Raw genomic sequence first — 19,362 nt, 5'->3', positions numbered from 1 at the left:
CTGCATCAATATTATACTGTTGTAGTAGTCAGAGTAGAGAATTGGCTTTCAATGAAAAGAGTTCACCAAATTCAGTTAGAGACTCTCCTGATTCCTTTGGATATGCAAGCCTAGATTTGTGAAACAGCTCAATCCTGACAGTCCCAAGTTGTTTTGAAAATTTGGTCACTGCAGTAAATGCCCAAGTAGGGACTATTGGGTACTCTAGTGTGTGGTATTGGCCAGCAGAGAAAATCAACCAAGAAAGGAAATTTTCACCTAAAAAACTTTCAAGGGGAAACTAGTGTGTGCTGAACCATGGGCCTTGCAGTTACTATCCTGGTTTTATTGAGCATGGAGGCAGTGATTTCATCATTTTGTTCTGGATCAAGAACTGTGTTTCAATTGTTTTTCTTACGTGTGCCAAAGACCATTGCATCTTTATTCATTGAGGTGCCTGGAGAATTAAGGTGTTGTCCAGAATAAGAGCTAGCCCTCAATTGCTGTTGCTTATGAACAATCTTGTTGACTACTCAGAAAGGCTGCCAGGATAATGGGTGGCCATGGATTGATTCTTGTTAAGATGCTATTAGCTGATTTTTTTTTTTTTAAAAGATTAATAGATGATGAACAGATGCTGTAAGCACACAGTTGAGAAATCTGTGTTAAAATGGTAGACATGAAGCCATGCAATCTGTTTACCTACTGTATGCTGACAAACTGACCACATCCATAAGGCAATTAATAGCTCCATGCAAATGTGAAGTGTTTCTATTTTTGTTTGTTGACTTCTGATTGTATGTGTGAAACTGTCAGAATTAATAGACACCCATAACCCTTGATGGTTCTGCATGCACATTTATATCCTACAAGTAGCTCTAGAGGTCTGAGAATATGATCCTTTCTACCTTTAGTTTCAGTAATGGCACAATAAGTCTGTTCCCATTTCTTTTCCTGGCTCTACATAGAATTAGGACATGCAAAGTAGTGGAAAATTAAGATAACGTACAAAAATTACCTTAAACTTGTTTGGTGTTAACCACCACTGCCACCAAAGCTTCTGCTGGGTTTGAGTGGTGGTGTCTGTTGAGGGGCAAATTCTATTTTCAATAGAGCTCACCCAGACAGCAACATGCTACTTCATAAACCTTTGCTAGTTTGGATTCAGCCAGCCTTGCCTGAATTAGATTTCAGTCCACCCCTACAGAGGTGGATGTGAAGGGCTTGATGCTGTTTTGTCTATGGCCTCCCTCCCCAGTGTTTGGAACTGCCACAAGAATCCCCAAAATGAGCTCAAATCAAAATTATTTGAACTGTGCAGTAGTGAATTGAACCTCCTGAGAAGCTTCTCCACCAGGCATGACTGCCAGGCTGTGTTTTGCAAAAGGCTGCCCATTACACACTTTATTGGCTCACCTGGGCTCTTGTCACGCTTCTGGTGTCAGCTCCCTGAGTCTTCCAGCATCCAGGATAACAACTGACTGGGAAAAGCAATGTCTCATTCATTTATCTGAATGGCTGAGCCCTGGCAATACCAAACAGGATTTTGCCTTTGTGCCTTAGTTCCCTGTCTGTAAAACTGGGAATAATGACAGTATCTCACATCACTGAGGTGTGTAGTGGATGAACATGTTAAAATTGCAGGGCCCTTGGCTGATACAGCAATGGGAACTCTATAGCCATCTGAGAGACACAAATGAGTGTTTTCCACCCCACCCCCTGCCCCAAAGGTGTCACTTAACCTGTAGCTGCAGGTATACTTGTAATTCTGACATAAAATGAACATGTTTCCTGCCCACCACTGGCTTTGCTTTGCTTTAGAATGTGTCATGGCCAAGTCATTCAAAATAAGACAATGTCCTTTTTCCACTTTTCCGTTTCTTGCTTATTCTTTCTTTGACTGAGAACTTGTAGAAAAGAATAATTCTTTATGCTAACAACTTTCTTAGCCTTGCTAGTTTAACCAAATATCCTTGACTGCTAATGGTGATGTGATTATCACATAAACGTGCACTCTACCATCTGCATTAGCTTTTGTGAAGGTTGTTTGAAAACTCCCATTTTCAATACATTAAAAATGTTATCAAGATGTTTCTGAGTGAAGGGTTTGAGTGCTTTGGAAAATGTACTGTCTAATATGCTGTCACCTCCCTAAATATTAAGCTACAGCAGTACATATATTTCTTCCACTGAAACAGCTTCCTGTGGCCATAAGGTGGCAGTGGCCCAGAGGGAGGGGGGCGGTGGATAAAATAAAAAAAAAAAAAATCTTTGGGATATTAAATCATAATAAAGCCAGGGCAGGAACTGCAGGCAGCAGTCAGCTCTTTCTGATTCATTCCAGCAGAAACTTCTATCTGTAACATTGTACACTTCTTGCTTTGTCTCTTTTCATGAGCTCATCAAAGCCGATTGCACAGCCCTGCTGTAACTGAAAGCTGTGAAGCTGAGCTGAGCAAATCAGGCCATCCCTGTGGGTGTAGAAATGAGCCAAATGACCTCCAAAAGCATGAATCTTAAACTACGGTTGTATAAACTAACAGATCTCAGTGGTGATTAGTGCAAGCAACTCTTGGAACATCACAAAAGGAAGGGGGGAGAGGGAAGAAGCAGCAACCTCTTTAATTCAAGTTTTGTTTTGCTCTTCCAAAACACATACTGACACATACAAGGGCAAATGTGCACAGCATTGAAATAGTGGGGGGGTGGAGGGGGGAAGGGGAAGGCATGTTAGCAACTACTGCTGATACTATGGCTGGCAGTAAAAGTCACTTCTACTGGCAAATCAAATGGTTTGTTGAAGTTGAAGCTAAAAGGTGAAGTTCTATTCCCTAATGGAGCAAATGGGAGCCCTGTCCTTGATGTTAAAGGCTTAAACAGTGTGTTTGACCCATAAAGTAGGGTAGCAATTATTTGATGGAGACCAGGAGTAGGGAAGATTACCAGAATATGTGTTAACTTCTGTTTCCTTGTTGAATCATGGCTGGGCAAGGGGAGCTGCCCAGGCACACTGCAGGGTGTAACAATGTGATCTCTTAGCATACATGTGCCTAGGATAGCAGGAGATGGTCTGTAGTTGACGGTGGCCACCATGGTTGGCAGTAACTGATAGCTGTTACAGCATGGTGTGTTCCTGGCTTCCTGTAACAAATGAAATTAGCAATTTCAATCCAGTTTAGGGCAAGAACAACTGTAATGAGAATGGCACAAATGATAATAATGGTTACACTAGGACTTAGTTATTTGAAATCGGGGCCTGCTAGGAAGCTCATGGTGCTAGAGAGTTTATTTTTTCAATTATCAAAGTAGAACAAGTGGCTTATACAAATAAGTGATGGCTAAAGGGAAAAAGAACAGGTTTTCTGGGGCATAGAAAGTCATAACTGACACAATTTAGGTGAGGAGGGGTCCCTACCAGCCCCATTCTTAGCCTTGCCTGGGGTGCCTAGCCTAGCCTGCCACATCTGCTGGCCCTTTCTGGATGCCATCAGCCAGTCCCACTTCCCATCCTGGGGTGGAATCCCCAACCAATCCCACTCCCAGAGTGGCAAATGACTGATGGACTGAAACTTGGGTGATGACATCCATACCCAGAGAGGTGGCCCTTCTAGGTTTTGTATGAGATAGACATTGGCTGAACTGGCACATGTGCTTGACATGCCATTTTGTATGTATTTCTGTATCTGTAGCTCCGGCTGCCAAGGCTGTCAGGCCAATTGTTTTTTAGGTTGGATATGATGATAAGGAATCTCCTTCTAGGACTGAAGAAGGACCTACTAGTCCAAGAAAAATGCAACGTTCCCATTGCATATTTCTCTCTTCATTATACTTTGAATTTTCCCAGGCTTCCTGATACACCTTTGAAGAAACAGTAAATAGACATGAATTTAACTGCTGTTACTGATTTTTTGCATAGCACAAGTTTGAAGGCTTAGGATGGGATTGTTTCCTGCTGGCCTGGAAAGCACAGAGGAAGATAAAACAATCTTCAGCTTCTGCTAAATTTAATCAATAAATCTTGCAAAGCTCAATAGAAAAATGCAAACCAATATTGATTGGTGATTCTCATGAGTTAAGTGACAAGAGTGAGCTTCAGTTTAGAGAAGTGTCCCAACATACGAACGCTGTTCTGACTTGCTCAAAGCTGTTTGAGAAGCTTTTCAGACTGTCCCAGGCTCCTCTTTTCAGGCCACTTCCAACTCTTGCTTGATCCCTGTGAGGTGATAGCAAGACTGTTCTAATATCTTTTGAGGGTTGTAATTCCAGATTTCCCTTTTTACATTTCTATGATATATGCTTGCTTTTCTGTTAAACCTTCCTCTAAATCAGGCTGAAAACTGGATTCTGAGATGTGGAAGCAATTTCTGTTAGCTTTTATTAGTTTTTAATTAAAATACTTTTCCCCAAGAAAATAAGTACAAGAGTATTTTTTTCCATGAAGGCTGCTGAAGAGTTGGAACATCTTTCCTCTGTTCTTGCTAGGCCCTGCTTCCCAAATAACTGCTGTGAGGAGAACTATTATTTCTCTTTAACTCCAGAGCTTAACCACTTTGTTTCACGTGTTTTGTTACTTCACTGTATATCCTTACTTGAATTCAGCCTTGTCGAGCCCAAAGCAAAATAGAAGGGTCAGGAAGGGGTTGAAACCAGTAGGGGAGTTAAGATATTTGCCTGCTGAAAAAGTGGCAGAAGGGAAACATCAAAGTGTTTGGGACAGAAATTTCATTATGGTGCCTGGGGATAATGAAGTTGAAGACTTGGGTGGCAAGAATGTTCATCATAGCCATTTGCACACCTGTACAAAGGGTCAGGAATTTTGGTTTGCACAGCTGCTGTAATAGAGATTTTTTTAAGGGTGTGCTGGTAATGTTGCCAGTTAGCAAAGCAAAACCAATTTTAATTATTTTCACCCTGGTCATGGTGAAGATGCCTTTCTTCTCACTACTAAAAGAAAGTGTGTAAGTCTTGTAGATGAGGACTGACCTGTGATCACCAGATACCACAGGAAAGGGGCTCTGCAGGTAGCTGTTTTGCAGTGCTGTTCTAGTGAGTTAGATAGTTGCAGCTCCCCTCTCTAAAAATCACATCCTGGTTATATTAGGTATCTTAGCAGCAATAAGGTCTATTAGGAATTGTAGCCATATACCTTGTCAGACTGTTTTGTTCTTCTCCTGGAGCCCTCTCATGAGCCACAGGTGTGATCTTCCCAAGTTATTAGATGAGGAACCTGCTAATAGCCTGTATTGGGTTAAATTTGGGGGTGGCTTGCAAGCTATTTGCAGTTGAGCCTATGACAATGTGAGAGCTTGTTCTTTAACTTCCAGGTTTCCCTTTGAGTGCTGGGATTTGGAAACTTGACTGATAACCATGGTTACTACTCCTAGTTGACGATCTTGTGCATCAGCAGTTGCTGCCAGCTCTTTTAACAACGCTAGATTTTTTTTTTTAAAAAAACAAATGTGAATGCAAAGTTAGAGTCCAATCTTGAACCTGGGTGACCCTGCATCTGAATGATTGTGGAGCTCTTCTTTGTGCTAGCAAAATAGCTTCTGTGTAGTAAGGACTCAGCAAGAATCTACCTTTTGCTTTGTTCCCACTCTTGGTATAAATTAGATGACTCTGCTCTGATCGCTCATCCAGGTGATCGGATCAGAGGTGGTAGTTGATAAACTGTGAGACATCAGTGGAATTAAGTTAAACTGCTGGAGACAAAGGAGCTCTGAACCCCCTCCCTAGCTGGCAGATCAGAGAAGGATTTAACAGCTTGAGCAGAAATCGCTCCATTGAAAGAGAGGCAGTGCAGTTACATTGATGCTCAGAGTAGAAAGCTAGAGGTGTCTCTTCTTAAACATCCAGTGGGCCTTAATGACTCCCCTTTTCACACCCTGGAGCATTCCATTTGCTGGAGAAAAAAGCCAGTTACATAAAGCATTTTTGTATGTGAATCCTCCTCCTATAACACTCCTGTCATTTCAGGACATTATTCAAAACAGGCTGATTATGATTGCTTCTCAGAGCCCATGGAGGTGACTTACTAAGCCATCTCTACTTGCTTCTTGCTACTGGCATGCAAGACACCTGGGCTGCATTCATGAGCTATTTCTGTATTTCACTCAGAGCTCTCTTTAGTGAGGCAAGATACTCACACTCTTCATGCAGAGACTTATGTTATGTGTTACCATTACAGGAGTCAGAGATGACTGCTGAGAAACTCTGGCACTAAATCTGCTATATAGTTTTAAAAATAATATTTTTTTTTGCTAGTTCTTGTAATTTAAGGGCATCAGAATAGAGCTATACAGAGGTCAAAAGGGCAGCTACACCACAGGTAGCCGTGCATATGCTAGCTTTAAATCAGCTAGCTCAGTTGTCAAAAGTGACAAAGACATGCAGGAATGGACCTTGGAAAAGAATGTAAAAGCCCAGTTGGACCTTAAATGCATACTCATATGAGCTGGTGATGGAGATCATGAACGTGTCCTATGTGACCATGCAGTAAAGTTAGCCAACCACTCTGATAGCTGTTTAAGGAACTTAAAATATGCCACACATACATGCTCAGGAAATGCAACTCCCACAGTGGCTCTATTTAAATAATGTGATTATACTACAAACTCTGCCTGAACTGTTGGCAGATATGGGACTCTTCACCTTTATTCTCAAACACCTTTGAGAAGGGTGGGACAGATGTTGTCCCTTTGCTGTGGGGCATTAAAGTGAGAATAGCTTGCATTTACAGTTGTTGTAAGCACTTTCAATTATGAGTAGTGCAAGAGTGCCCATAGAATAAATGGGAATTGCCCTATGAGAACAGAAATGAGAAGCATTGTTTAACTACATATTGCATTCCTACAGCCCCAAGTATCTCAAAATGCTATGTAAGCAGCTAATAACTATTTTTGTTGTATCCAGCTCAATAAACTGAGATGAAGTGAGGCTCCTACCATTTTTTTTCTGAACTTGTATGTAGTACTCTTCAACCAGAAACAAACAACACTTTAAAGCATTTGAAGTGAAATCATTAATTTAGATTGTGCTTTTTAAACAACAACAACAAAAAGCTGACTTTTTGTCTCACAAGTTTTAAGCTTTTGTTTCCAGGCTTAACTGTAGCAATAGTATAGGAAGATATGAATTTAAGCTAGGAAATGGAAGCTGGGAATCTTTCATAATCGTGTGATTCCAGCAGCTGAGGCTATAACCACCAAAATGCTCAAGTTGTATCTCAAATAAAATTTTGTACTGGAGTAAACTTTTATGGGCCATGAAAACCCATAGCATTCTTTGTCTTTAAGGCGTTACTTTTAGGACACACTTGAGAATGTGATTCACTTTGGGAATAATATTCTAATACTAACTTTTTTCAACCAAGAAGCCATGTTTTGTCCTCCAGGTATGTCACAGCCATTTAGTGGATTAGCCTCAGATGTGGCACCCTGTTAACGAGCATTGCTCTGGCTGGGAGGGATTTGGGGATACTGGTGACTGACCCAGCTTTGGTCCCATGTTGGAGAGAAGTAAGTGAGGAAATGTCATGGTAGTAAAGATGTAAGGCACAAAGTGAGTAGACAGATGAGCTCTCATAGGGCTGCCCTGGAGGGAACTGAGCAGGATTTTGAGTTTAATTTGTTATCTTCTTGTTAATTTATTTGTTAATAACATGAAATCCCTGGAAAGAGGGTGAGTTTATAGACTCTAACTAGCACACTGACTGTCTGAGAAAGCATTGGAAAAGATAGTAGCTCACAAACTGTATTGTTGCATTGATTTTTTTTTTAAGTTCTCAATTGATTTCTAGTTTAAAATCAATGCTGTGATATGACCTAAAGACAGGAAAGAGGCTGCCGATCTAAGAACATATTTTTCCAAGTACCTTTAAAAGATCAGCTTTGTCATGTTCCACAGCAATGTCAAAATCACTTAAATAAAACAACAGTGCAAAACTTGCTTTTAAAAGGAGAGGTTTTGTTCATGTTGGCATCTTCATTATAAATACACACCAACTCGCAATAACAACTGCATTTGGGAGAAATGAAAACAGCTTTGTTTCCAAAATAAGATATGAAGCATTTGCGCTTAATCACAGTTACAAAATATTCTTATTGCTTTTAATAGTAATTCAGCAACTGGAGGAGTCTCTGCCCTAGTTAGCAGCTCTGCTTCCAGCCTGACTGTGTCCAATAACCGGCCCCCTCTTCTTTCACCTATTGGACTGTCTGGTAGATGATCATGCACCAGACCCCACACTCTCATCCAGTAAATTTAAAGCATCAGCTTCTTACCCAGCAGCTCCACCACTTCTCCTCTATTGCAGAATAGTTATTTATTTTTACTGCATTTGCTGCACTTCAATTATACAGTAATATTCTTGTAGGTACTACTGTCTAGGACTTGAGGGTGCTTTCCTCTTTGCTGACAAGCTCTTCTGACAGCAGGCAGAGCTGCTGCCTCAGCACTTCCTCTTGGTGGTTGTTCCGTTTTGTTGTACACTAACATCTCTTTATAAATCAATAATAACTGTTTCCTTAATTGAAGTTCTGTGACTGGAGGTTTTGTGTTTACTGGCATAGCATTTAAACCTTGCAATATGGCTTTGTGCTGGTGTTATTTAACACGTGGATCTGGGATCCTAGATCCACTTAAGCACATGTTTTCCTTCAGTTAATTTGAAATTTGGTGCATTAATACAAATTTTTTTTTTCTGGCTACAATGATGGTAATGGATGATTTCATAAGCTCTTAAGACATTTTTTTTCCCTAGGAACACAAACAGTGCATGTTCTGTCATTAGAAGAAATGTGCTAGTTCTTATGTTCAGTGTGTGTATGCATGTATGTGTATATATATTATTTAGTATTATGAAAACTAGCCCCTATCACTTTCACTGGTTTATGCTGTGGTCAGTGGCAGTGAGAAACCCCAGGAACAAGCAGGCCTGGAGCTATGTGCCAGTTCCTAAATCCACCTACCATCAACCTCAGTGATTTTAGAATAGTCTCTATATGGTTTCAGGTGTAAGAGAAGATGTTGGCTTTCTGCTGGGGTAAGGAGCATGGGCATAAGCATGTGGGAAGTAAAACTGCACCAGCAGTTTTCATAGGTATTCTGTTCTGAGGGAAATATAAATTCCAGTGGAAATACCTTTTGCCCAGGATTTCTGAAGGGACATCTCAGCTGATTAGTTTTCAACATATCTTGAGTCCCAAAGAAACTCCAGGAGAGTGGAAAAAGTAAGCACAGTGTGCTAATAAAAAAAAAAAAAAAGGGGGGGAGGGGGGGGAGGGATCAAGGTGTTGCAGGTCAGCTCTGGACAGCAACCAAAATCCCACCCAGCTGCTCACTTACTCCCCTGCTGCTTTAGCGGGATGGAGGAAGCAAATAGGAAGAACAAGAGCAAGAAAGCTTGTGGGTCAAGGCAAAGACAGGGATATTGCTTACCAGTTACCATCGCAGGGAAAACAGACTCATCTTGGAGAAATTAACTGAATTTATTGCCAGTTAATATATATTTATTGATTTGAGTATTGGGGAACAAAAACTAAAGCAAAACAACACCACCACAACAAACATTAAAACCCTTGGTGAAAACACCTTTCTTCCCCCTTTCCCAGGCTCAGTTTCACTCTAGAATCCTCTCCTCTGCCCTTATTATCACTGGAGGTCACACTGAGCCCCTTCAATGAGGAGATGAGTGGCACAAGGGATATGGAGGAATTTGCAGTGAGTGCACTGCTGTTTCTCTGCTGTTCCTTCCTCTTTAGTCTTTTCCTCTGCTCCCCGTGGGTCTTCCATGGGCTGCAGTGCCTTTGGGAATACCTGTTTGGCCATGGAGTTCCTCCTCCTCTGACCTTCATGTTCTTTCTGTCTCCACTTTTTGTTCCTTTCTTTTCTTTCCCTGTTCTGTTTTCTACCCTTTCTTGTATACGTTTTCACAGAGGTGCCACCAGTTTGGCTGGTAGTCTCAGCTGTGTCCTGTGGTGGGTCTGCTATGGAGCTGGCTGGAAGCAGCTGTGTCTGGCATGGAGCAGCCCCTGGCCTCTTCTCACAGAGCCTGCCCCTACAGCCCCCACACTACCAACATTGTGACATCTACACCCAATAAGTAAGATTATAGGCTGGTTAAAATAAGATGAATTCCAGGAAAAATCATTCAAATTACTTTCAATTTATGCAGAATACAATTCTATGGACACAAATACAGTTTTGCTAGTAAACCAAACTTTATGCCAAACCCAGCTCATCAAACAAATATCATGTAGTCCTTGATTTGACTACAAATTTGATTAATAGAAGTAACCTGATGTAAGATGCTTAATTTTGTACAGTCAGTCCAATGTCATTGCTCCTTTTCACTAATGACCAGAAGGAAGTGTAAAATCCTTCCTGCTAAAACTTGCGTGTAGCAAAAAAGACTGGACCAGCAGTATGCAATATAGAAGGCACTTGGGTTCCTCTGGGTTGCTGTGTAGCAAGGGCTCATTTAAATGACCTGGGTCTTCATCCAAGGGCAAACACTAGGTTGAATGGGTAAGACCAAGGGATGGGGATAATCTCTATTCCCCCATGGGAAAAACTGGAAAGGATTTACAGGAGATATGGAAAAGCATGAACTCCAGCATCCAGTGTGATGTTGTAGAGGGGTAAAGCAGAGGCCTTATGGCTCTAGCAAGGGGCAGCAGTGAGGAGCAGCAGGGTTGTGATGCTATCTCTCCAGGCTGTGGAGCAGTATTTGAATTCTGTATCTAGTTTTGGCTTCCATATCTTAGAAGTAGGGTAGAATAGTGGAGATGGCACAGACTTGCAAATGTTATTTTGGGGGCAAAATCACATGTTTTTTCTCAAGTAATTGTAGGCATGTCCATGCTGAGCAAGGTACAGCAGTATGGAGAGTCCTTAGTTGTTTGCAGACAGTGAGTTTGCATCCTAGAAAGCATTTTGCAGCTTAGGTGCTGTGTTAAGAGTTGTTCTGCTCCTTGTGGTGCTCTTGGTAGAGCTAATCACCCTGGAGGCAGGACTGTATGAAAATGCTTCTGTGCTTCTGGGACCTGTGGTAGTGTTTCTGCCCTCTATGTATGAGTCCAAAGTCCCTGGGAGACAGGCTGGTCATCTCCTTAAGGAGTTCATCTTTGTGGACCCATCAGGTTACAATGGGGTTGCAGTGCACAAGTACACTTGCAAAAAACCTGTTGGTTATATATAAAATAAAGGACTTCCATTTCCCTTGTAAAACGTTGAAACCAGGGGCAGAAAAGTTGTTTCAGACTAGAAAACATCACGAAGTGGACTTGGCTGGCACTGCTTAGCTCTGATTAAAGAACACTGTGTTTGGATGGGTGTATCTAACAGAATAATGTCTTTTGCTTTCTTTTTTTGTAGTTTGTTTTCTGTTGCTGTTTTTACAATATATAATGGAGCTTTTAATCTTAAGCTTTCCATCTGAGATGTGAAAGGAAGTTAACCTAAGTTTGCTGATGTTTATGTAAATCTGGAGAGGTGAATAAACATCACTGTGCTTCCTGTTCACTACTGGGCAATCAAATAGTGGCTGATAATTTACTTAACTCAATGACCTCTCCCTTTTTGCTGCTGTTTGAAACATTTGGAGATTCAGGTACCTGGCCTGTTGTTATCCCTATAGTATCTATTGGTGTGTTCAGCAGAAAATCTTGCACTACGTACAAATCTTCCATTCTCCATGTTCATAAATGCCTGGCTAATTGCTTATTATCATATTGAAAAGCTGCACATTACAGAGCAGATGCCAGCAATTCGAACGGCTGGATGAAGCTTGGGTACCTACTTCAGTCTGCTCAGTGTGGCGGCTGTGAGAACAAGAGGCACTGAGGAACACTGGGAAGTATAAGCCAGAGCCAGCCTTCTAAAAAACCAGGACAGTCAGCAGTAAATGTTAAATACGCTGTTAGAGACCAAAGATTTCCCTGCTTTAATCCTTTGGCAGTAAAGGAATACACCATATGAAATAGATATAACAAGTGGTCTTCCATGGAGGAAGCATGCTGATAATCTCCTAACAAATGCTGGGATCTTTTTAGTCTTGTTTGTTTGCTATGCATCTTTTTATAATTTCTGTCATTCAAATACTGTTGTGTCTTTATCTGCAGATAACGAATGTGCATCTGATAGATGCTCTTTTGGGCAGCTTTGAAAAAGCTGTTTGTAAGAGAGATCCTAGTACTTTTGTTACCCCATATCTCTTTTACCAATGTCGTGGTTTAGCCCCAGCCACCAACTAAGCACCAGGCAGCCGCTCACTCACTCCCCCTACCCCGATGGGATGGGGAGAGAATTGGAGGAGTAAGAGTGAGAAACACTCCTGGGTTGAGATAAGAACAGTTTAATAATTGAAATAAAGTAAAATAGTAATGATAGTAATAACAATATAATAATAACAACAATAATAATATACAAAGCAAGTGATGCACAATGCGATTGCTCACCACCCGCCGACCAATACCCAGACAATTCCCAAGCAGCAATCGCTGCTCTGTGGACACCCCTCCCCCACCCCCCCGAGTTTATATACTGAGCATGACATCATATGGTATGGAATAGCCCTTTGGTCAGTTTGGATCAACTATTCTGGCTGTGCCCCCTCCCAGTTTCTTCTGCCCCTGGCAGAGCATGGGAAGCTGAAAAGTCCTTGACTAGCATAAGCACTACTTAGCAACAACTAAAACATCAGTGTGTTATCAGCATTCTTCTCCTACTAAATCCAAAACACAGCACTATGCCTGCTACTAGGAAGAAAATTAACTCTATCCCAGCTGAAACCAGGACAACCAATTAATACATTTGCTCAAAGAAATCTCAAGAGCAATTTACCAAACACTGCCTTCCCCCTGCATACAAGCAGCTCCTTTCTGCCCCCACATTCTGCTTTCAGTTTTGCCAGCAAAAAAAGTCTGCGCTGTAAAGTGCCCTGGCTCAGGGAACTGATCCAGGTTGCAAATAACCTGCCAAAACCCTGGATCCTTCTTTAGTAGGAGCGGCTCCTTGGTTTGTTTCAGAGTGTGGATGTATCTACCTCCACTACTCAAGAAAAGGCACAAAGGCAGAAAGAGGGACTGCAGCAACTTAAACCAGCGTCACTGGCAGAAAAGTACACAGAACCACAGTCTTATCAAGACACATTTGTCTGTTCTTATTTATTATTTTGGGTCTTTTTCTTCTCCATAATACTTACTACAGCACCTGTGCAGTGGCTTTTTATAGTTTCATAACAGGACCTATAAACTCTTCTACCCCAATGCATGTTTAGCTAATTTCTCATGGGAAGTGCTTTAAGGTCCAAGAGGCTCTGCTATCTGCTGATACCTTCAGATACTCTGGTTCTTAGTGTACTGAGAGTACTTGGATGAATGCTGGTGAGGATTTATTGCCTGGAACTTACCCAAGTCGTTATTGCTCATTTATTTTATACCAGCACAGCCTGGTCCTCCGGACTTACTATGTCTTTTCAAGCAATAATCCTACTGGGCCAAATCTTAGCAGGCAGAAACTGGCATATCTCTGCTGAAACAGCGTGAATGAGGTGAGAGGGTGGACCATCAAACTATAGGAAATAGGAGTAGGAGCAGTAGGAGTCAGCCTTGTAAAACCTTATCATCCCTTGTGGTAATACTGATGCAAAGAAACAGCTGAAGTGACATGTAATTTTCTTATCTTCTGTCATTTCCATTTCTATTTTGGGTCACTCTCCTGCTATTATAGTATAAACTTTAATAGCCCATGTATGTAGCTAAAAGTGTTTGCCTGTAGACAGTAGAGATTATAGGTCCAGCTGTTCATCCTGACTCCAGGAGGAAGTTTGGCTCAGCTGAGTTACCTGGGTCACCTCAATTGGTCATTTTGGCTAATGTAAAGTAATAAGTAAATTTTGTGGAACTGAGGAACTTGTACTAAAATATTACATGAAGAAAAATACCTTGGATTCCCAGAGGTTTTGAGTTTTCTGCCTACTTGTAGAAGCTGTTCCTTTTAACCTTTAAAAATTACTATTTAGGCTTTAAAGACAAGAAAGATGGAATAAATACCATGTAGAGTAGGCATGGTAATAATGATACTGTAATCCTTTACCTTTTTCTCTCCAAATTTATCTCTGTCTGCAGTACTGTCCTACTGCAGTAACTTTTCTTAAATTGTGTATTTATTTTTTTAATAGATATATCTATCATTGCCAACACTAACACCAGTGAGGTGTTGCTACAGAGGAGACATCTGGTTTTCCTCCCTTTTTTCGTGGACCTGAGAGGATTGTAACTCTGACAACTGCAGTTTGGCTGAGCCAAAAGCAAATCAGAGTAGACATCAGAGTAAATGAAATGGTATTAATCGGGGCAAAAGGTGATTGTGACACAGGCAAACATTTCAACTGCTGGGAAGGGCTGCGAGGCTGCAGCAGAGCCAGCTGTGGTATGAAGTGTGGTTGCCACCTCTTGAGAATGGAGTGACAAATAAAGCTGCTCCAGGAAGATCAGGTTGTTGTCTTTGCCTGCCTTGCCATTTTTTTCACAACACAGTTACCTGGTTTTTGAATGGACTAAACTCCTTCTTATTCTTTCACTGAGGTCTGATAATTATAGCCACATGTCTGCAATTTGTCTAGTCTAATTTTACAGGCTGATAAGGTGAAGGAGTGGTAGAGCTGGGTAAGTTATTTAGGAGAAGAGGTACTGAATGCTGATGCAATATGCCCCATCTTAACATCCAGGTTGTCACTGTATTAGCTGTCTGGCTGTCAGGAAAGTGTAAAAATGTTTCTGGGCTGACTGGAAGATTCTCTGAAGGAAACACCTGGGAAGCTTTCACTTGCATGCAGCGCACTGAAGGAAGACAGCAAAGAAGGGTGCTCTGAAGCTTCAGCGTGATGTTTTCTAGAGAGAGGGTGGTTAAACTTATTTTGCTCCTTTTTTTCCCATGTTAAGACTGAAATCATAAGGGAGGGGGCGGGGAAATACAAAGGTGGAAAAAAGTCATCCTGCAGTGGGAGGCTAGGTTTGCCAGAGAAAGCCATCTAGTGGTCACTGTGTACTTTTCTCCACCTCTCCCTACACTCAGCCTTGCAGGCATCTTGCCAAAACGTCCAGGTTTGTAGGCATCACAGAGGTTTTGTATGTGCTGCAGAAGATTATGTGCTGACAGGGCTGTAGCTGTACTCTCTCGAGCAGAGATGGAGGATGGAGAGGGCTGGTCTCTATTGAGTAGGACAAGTAAAGTGAAATGACCCACCTGAGCAGGAGAAAAAAAAGTCAGGTTGCCCATGACAAAAAGTTTTTGTAATGGTGAACTGCAGAGGACACCAAAGGTTGTGGCTGGTCTGGAAAAACGCTGCTGGAAATGAAGTGACTCAAGTAAAATCCTGACTGAATGAAGTGTGTAAGCCTGTGCTGAGCCTCGAGACTGCAGTGACCTCAGCTGTGCCTGGGATGTACACATGACAGCAGAGTAACAACTCCTGCTGGCACGTTACACTTGTTAGGATATGTAAACCCTGTTTCATCAAAATGCTCTGTGGATTAGTGCTGAATTTATTAAATTGTTTTATCCTCCAAAAAATTTAATTTTAAAACCCAAATGTTTTTGTTTTGATAAATTCTAAATGTTTTGACACTTATGTATAATTTAAAAAGTCAAAAACCATGGAGTTTGGACAGCAGCTTTCACTTGATTGCCATATGCAGTTTTTCCACTTCCCCTGGAAAAAACAATCAATCAACCAACCAAAAATTTTTCATATTAACTCAAACCACTCTCCCCTGTGTTCTCTAGTTCAGTCAATGAAAAAGAATTGCAAGTATTTGCATTGCAAGGCCTTAGTTTAATGCCCACTTTACTCTTTAAGATGATACTTTGAAACCTAGTCATTTGTTGCTATCAGAGCTGGCACTATAAACTTTTCAGAAGGTATTAAAGAAGCCACACTGGAGTACATATTTATTAGGAAAACAACCATCTAGGCAACATAGCGTGACAGAAATGCAGGGTTTCAGAAAAACATGGTATGACTGCATGCAGCACAGGCTGTGCACACTCCTTTTATGTTTGCACAATAATTTTTCTGCCCTGAAGAGAGTAACTAAAATATTCCCAGTACGGTTCTGCCTCCACTCTGCCTCCTAGTCGAGTGACATACCAAAGCCCTGTGTTCCTCTGAGCAAACGGTTCCTACCTTTAACTTCCACAACTACATCCATCCCACTGATGGCTGTGTGTTATGAGTCCCCTTCTGCAATCAATCTGTAAGACGTTTAAGTCTGTGCAGAAGCTAGAAGTCTGTGGTGAGCTATGGGGACCCCCTGACCTGGGGGTTCCCAGTGCATTGATCGAGGTGGGGATTCTTGCGTAGCCTCAGTAGGTTTTTGATCTCTGTGGCAGTTACAGAATTAAACGGCTTTAATTTTTCTCAGAGAACTGGTGAATAAGCATCAGTTTTGTAGTCTGTGCCCAGGCAAACCATCAGTGGAGTGTAATGGCTGTTGCAGTATTGTAGGACTGAGGGCCCAGTTTTATTTCTGCTCTGCCCTGCCCCAGCTCAACACATGCACGTGGCTGCTTCTGTGTGATGCTGGTCAGGCAACCACAATTGTAGGAAGGTTATTTTGCAGGGAAGCACAAAGATCATCATCAAGAGGGTTGACAAAGTGAATGTGTTTTGAGTATTTTAATGTGGGTAGAGGTGAATAGTCAATGTTGGTGAGGAAATGCAGCAAAGTAGACAAGCCCAGTAGAATTTTTTCTGCTGTGTACCCTTCCAGGGGAGAAGACAAAAGATTAAACAACCTGATCTAGTTAAAGCTGTCCCTGCTCACTGCAGGGGGGTTGGGCTAGATGGCCTCTAAAGGTCCCTTCCAACCCAAAACATTCTATTCTATTTTAATTGTACAGCCTCTACAATGTCTTCATAGTGCATGTATTGTGGATTAAGCCACAAATACAATCCTGTTATTAAAATCTAGCTCCAATATATGTGGGAGTTATGTGGCTCAGTTTCTGACCTTTTCCAAAACTTTTAAGGGGGGAAAAAAAAAAAATTCAGAAGTGCCCTTAGGAGCCTAATTCTAATTTTCACAAAGATCCCAAGGAGCCTTGAGCTCATCAAAAGCTGATGGCATTTTTGGCTCCTAAATCACCAAGGTGTAAATCTGTCCCTTGCCAACATCAAAACTCTAGCACATGAAAAGTGAGCCCAAACTCTCAGTAATGAGGAGGTAGAGAAAAAGAATGCATATCTGACTTTTTTTTTCCCCTCCACTTCTTTTATCTTGTCCCTTGTAAACTGTTTTCAGCTATCCTAGGGATCCAGCTAATGAATCTTTGTGCATTCAGAGTTTGCAATATCACACCTTAAATAACTGCAGAGTAAGCTGACTTCTTCTGGTGCAAAGCTATGGGTGGGAAGGGAGAGTGAGGTGTGCCCCAGGAGCAAGCAGTTGAATCCATCTTCTAAGAGAAGACTGGGCAGTTTCTTTCAGTTTTCTTCATGGGTTTTTTTGTTTGCTTCTTTCTTTTTGAAGAGCACAAGCGCAAGAGAGAATACCAGGTCAGAAAGGATCATTTTCCCTGGCAGCTGGAATAGAAAAGGCTCTAGCTGGATGATCCTTCCTTCTCTTCACCAGCACTACCTAAACCAAGCAGTGCTAACAGAGTCAGCAGGCCACATTTCCTCCCGTTTTCAGCATAACTGCTTGTTTTAAGTTGTTGCTTTAAGCAGATGGATTTTTCATAATGCTTAAAAGGAGTTAAAGCATGAAGACACTTAAAGAAATGAGATGTCAAGTCTTTAACTAATGGGATTATACAGTAGAGACCCTTTAAAGATGGCTTGGCCTAAGTGATCCAGCAGCCATAAAGACCTTATTATAGGTCAACAATTTCTTTTGTGGACAATAGTCTCTTTTGAAGAACCCGCGCAATCAAAATTTAGATTTGTGCAAAGTGCTTAATGTTATTGAAGTGTCTTAATATAAATGCATGAGCCTTCCTGAGCCAGCTGTGTATGCTTCTGTCTGCATTTCTTTTCTATAATGCTGGCTCTTTTGCATGTTCTAATAAATGAAAAAATCTATAGATTTCCTTGTTTCAAAACAGCATTTTTATCTCATTTGTGATCCAATGAATGCCATCCTTTCAGGACTATATTTTTGCAGCAGCAAGGCGGGGGGGGGGGGGAAGTCACCACAATTTTTTTTAAAATGCAAAAAACTAGTTCATGCTTTAGTATTTAACAATGTAGTGATGCTTCTTTAAAAACAACCCAAAACTCAGCTGTGGGCTAAGGGCTATGCCTGTAATATTTGGCTGTAAATGGCAAGTTTTTTGTAAGGATTTGAGCATTTGGAAACATAAGGTTTTCTAGAAACCACACTGCGTCTTTATTGCCTTCACTGCTGGTGAAAGTCAGGATGCCTTATGGGAAACATAAGGAGTTGCTGAAGAGATGTGAATATCCTCCTAGATATTCTAAGGTCAAATGTCACCTATGAATTCTACACATCCTTTTAAAGGATCTTTCTCTGTGGTGACTAGGGCCTGATCCAAATCTATTCAAAGAAATTGGAGTTCTTGCATTGACTTCCAAGGCCTTTAAATCACATCCCAAATGCCTTACTGTCTAAACACACCTTATTTTGGTAGACTTCTCACTGAATCAACAAGGACTTTCCCAGGTTAAGGAGAACTTTCCTTTGTACCTCTGAAGTGTTGCAGATCACTTTGGAAGATTTGCTTTGGTTGTCCGTGCTTTTGAATTGAGTCTCACCTGTTGGTACCGTGCTGTTATTTGCCGCTTGTTTCAGTTCATGATGATCTGGGGTTCTGTGTGTCAGGTGCAGGAGTGGGGCTAGCACAGGCATGGTGCCCATCCTGTAGCTCTCAAGCTCCTGAGCAATTCACATATGGATCCCATACTGCAACTGTGTGGTATCCCTGGCAGCAGGGCTGTGCAGACACAAGGGTTGGTGGCTGCTGGGAATTCCTCACTCTTGGAGGACACAAGCCATCAGAAGCTGATGCATTACCATGCGAGCAAGAGGCAGAGTCGGAGTTGCTGTGGCCCACAGGGATGTTTTGGGACTCTTGCAGAGAACCACTATCATCTCTGACTTCTGAGCTATTTCTGGAATTTGCCCTTTTTTCAGCTTTTTGGTAGTGGTTGGTATACAGCTTAGGAAGGCAGGAAGAATGGTGATTTGTGGACTAGGAGTGGATCCTGTTGGCAGAGTTTTCTTGACATCAAGTCAGGGTATCATCCTGGTGAGTCCAAGGGCAGGAGACCCACACCCGTGAGGGTTCCCAGGCTGCTCCAGGGAAGACAGAAGTGGCTGGGATCTACAGCTGCAACTTTACTATTGTGACTATAACACC

Source organism: Pelecanus crispus, chromosome 1, assembly GCF_030463565.1.
Source record: "Pelecanus crispus isolate bPelCri1 chromosome 1, bPelCri1.pri, whole genome shotgun sequence".
Classification (NCBI taxonomy): Eukaryota; Metazoa; Chordata; class Aves; order Pelecaniformes; family Pelecanidae; genus Pelecanus; species Pelecanus crispus.
The sequence above is the reverse complement of the archived record's forward strand: the minus strand, read 5'-3'. Positions refer to the sequence as shown.